We start from the raw sequence: 3,185 nt of genomic DNA, 5'->3' as shown, positions 1-3,185 counted from the left end.
TAAAGTTTAGAATGGGTTTAATTGCAGCAGGTTTTAGCTATGGAGCAAGGAGAAACTGCGCTGCTCCTGGAAATACAGATACAAGTTTCCATGTGGTGATTGTTTAACAAGGTGAGACCAGGTTTTGAACCTGGGCTCTACCAGGTCACAAACTCCTCACGTTGAATAAGTAGCTTGTCCTTTTCACTTTACTTTGCACACTTGGATGCTTCATCATAATCTTAAGAAATAGGTAACTATTCACCAGGATACGAAAAAAAAATGATCCCTGTGCTTTCTGCCTGTTTTTGTGGCAGCCCAGATTGAATTGGAGAATGCATTGATAGCATAGGAAAGCTGGGTAGTCTAACTGGGAAAAGTGTTTCTGTAATCTTCCTTGTTCTTACAGAAACAAATTGGGCAAGTACATTGGATCCATCACCTGTCATCATAACTGGCTGCTGTTTGTCACCTACATAACACCAGAACTCAGGACAAATGGGACTGATGTCACCTTGAGCTATTTCTCTTGACTGTGATTTGAGTGAAGACATTGTTTCCTAAGAAAAACATGTCATGTAGGTTGGCTAAAAATAACGTGCATTTAAACTCAAAAAAAACCTATTGATTATAATTTCTCTTTTTTTTGCAAAATAGTATTCTCATAGAGGAATGCTTTGAATATTAAATGTTATGATACATAAAAGCTACCTAGTGAGTAACAGGAAGTCAGTGACTAGGAATGCCTGTTCTCTTTTCTTTTCTTTTTTTTTTTTTTTTTTGTGGTACTGAGGATTGAACTCAGGGCGTTCACCTTGAGCCACTCCACCAGCCCTTTTGTGAGATGGGTTTTTTCAAGATAGAGTCTCTCAAACTGTTTGCCTGGGCTGGCTTCAAACCTCTATCTTCCTGATCTCTGCCTCCTGAGTAGCTGGGATTACAGGTGTGAGTCTCCAGCAGGCAGCTGCTCTTTTCTTGAACATTATTTGACTTGGACAGTTGGGTACTGAGGAGTGGAAAATGGGAAGAAGGAACATCTTCCATGTTCTATAGCCTGCATTTTTTTGGGAGGCCCTGAACTCAGGACCTCAGGCTTGCTAGGTCCTCTACCACTTGAGCTACTCCCACGGCTTTGGAAGCTTGCATTTGTAAGACTTGTGTGAGCTGTGCACAAAGTAGAGACTTGGAAGGAGACTGAAGCAAAAATCCACTGCCCTGTACAATGTTGTAATAACTCATGCATCATTTCCTGAACCTCGGATTCCCACACAGCTCCAGTGCATGCTTACGGTTGTGCTAATATTCCTTTCCTTTCGTCACTGCTTCGGCTTCAATGTTTACATCCCATACACCCCCCCCCCCCCATCCTTCCACTTCCGGAAATCCTCACTGCCAAGGTGATGGTATTAGGAGGTAAGGCCTTTGGTAGGGTTTTAGTTCAGGAGGGCTCTGCCAATGAGATTAGTGCCCTTATAAAAGAACGCCAAGAGACACCCCTGGACCCTTCCACCATGTAAAGCTCTCAAGAAGACATTGCCTGAACTAGGAAGCAGCCCTCTGCCTACTGTGAATCTGCTGGTGCCTTCATCTTGGATTTCCCAGTCTCCAGATTGAGAAATAAATTTCTGTTCTCCACTAGCTTCTCGGTCTCTGGTATTCGGCTTGGCAACCCAAATGGAGTAAGAAACCATGCTCAAACCTGGGTTCATGTTCTGCTCTGTCTTCTGTCCCTAGGATTGATTTTGACACTTGATCTATCTCTTGATACCCTTCCATTTTAACTTATTTCTATTTTTAAAATTCCTCCCACCTTCCTGTCCCAAAGACAGAAGTTGTCAGAGCAGGTAAAAGTCTCCCAAATTCTCCAAAAAGCCTTAATATATGCCTCTTATATATACAAGAAAGTACTGTGTATAACTCTTTGGTGCATTTCTGAATGTGTGGTGAACATTTTTTTAGAGCATTTTTCATTGCTTCCAAGACAAAAGGACATCTGGGAAATTATTTAGTACTAAGAATTAGGGAAAAAAAATCTCCTTAAACAGTATATTATTTTCTCCATTTTGACAATGAAAGACTGAAAATTCATGATATATCCTTTTGTGCTGTGTTTACTAGTAACTTTAAATCACATATGAAAAAGTATATATGTTTTTAATACTTGGGTATTTTTGTTCTTTTTTTTTTTCTTTTTCAAGTCAGGATTTTACATTGTAGCCCACACTGGCCTTGAACTCATGATCCTCCTGCCTCAGTTTGCTGACTGCTGGGATTACAAATTTGAATTACCATTCTGGACCGGGGTTCCTGATTTTGACATACTATTCAACGCAATTTACTTGTGATTTTTAAATTCATACTTAGATTTTACACTTTTATTATAGTTTTTTCCCTGATGTTCCTTTGAATCTTTTGTGGAAGAAAAGTTGGAGATAAGCAAACACATGGCCCTATTCTACTATCATTCTTGCCCGTCTAGTAGTAATTTTTAGCAGGGCCCCGGTGGCTCACACCTGTAATCCTAGGCACTCAGGAGGCAGAGATCAGAAGGACTGAGGTTTGAAGCCAGCCCGGGCAAATAGTTTGTGAGACCCTATCTTGGAAAAAAAAACCCTCACAAAAAAGTGTTGGTGGTGTGGCTCAAGGAGTAGGCCCTGAGTTCAAACCTCAGTACTGCAAAAAAGAAAAAGTAATTTTTAATGTGTCGTGTTCTCACAAAGCTTTCAATCCAGTTTTAAATTTATCTTTGTAGTCTCTAAGTTATTTATTGCAAGTAAGTACCAAGCATTGTTGTATAAATAATGACAAGGTGGTGTCAACCTTGGGAAGTGTAGATCCTGGACAGTTAGTGCTAATCATTAATTTATTCATCTAAGCTATTAAATAACTGTACCATGTCAGACACTTCCCTCCATGATGGAAATGTTATCAGAATTTCTGGAAAAAAGTGAGCATCTCTTAGTAGAAAGTTGCAGATTTGGGGCAGAGGCATTGTGGGGAAAATGCTAATTTGAGCACACAACAGTGAGATTAGCTTTAGCCAACACACACGTGAGGATGGAGTCACACAGAAAAATATAAATGATAATAAAGGAGTGATATCCACAGATATAAATATTTTCTGACAATAAGAAAAGATCAACAACACAATAAGATAAACACACTGGTAAAATAAGACACTGAATAGAGGAAATATATATAGGCCA

At 39.6% G+C, this 3,185-nt stretch overlaps 1 pseudogene; it reads left to right on the top strand.

Moving 5' to 3' along the window:
- The first annotated feature begins 230 nt into the window (after nucleotides 1–230).
- On the top strand, nucleotides 231–322 carry LOC141414433 (small nucleolar RNA SNORA31; annotated as a pseudogene).
- The last annotated feature ends 2,863 nt before the right edge of the window (nucleotides 323–3,185 follow it).

Source organism: Castor canadensis, chromosome 11, assembly GCF_047511655.1.
Source record: "Castor canadensis chromosome 11, mCasCan1.hap1v2, whole genome shotgun sequence".
Taxonomy (NCBI): Eukaryota; Metazoa; Chordata; class Mammalia; order Rodentia; family Castoridae; genus Castor; species Castor canadensis.
The sequence above is the reverse complement of the archived record's forward strand: the minus strand, read 5'-3'. Positions and strand labels throughout refer to the sequence as shown.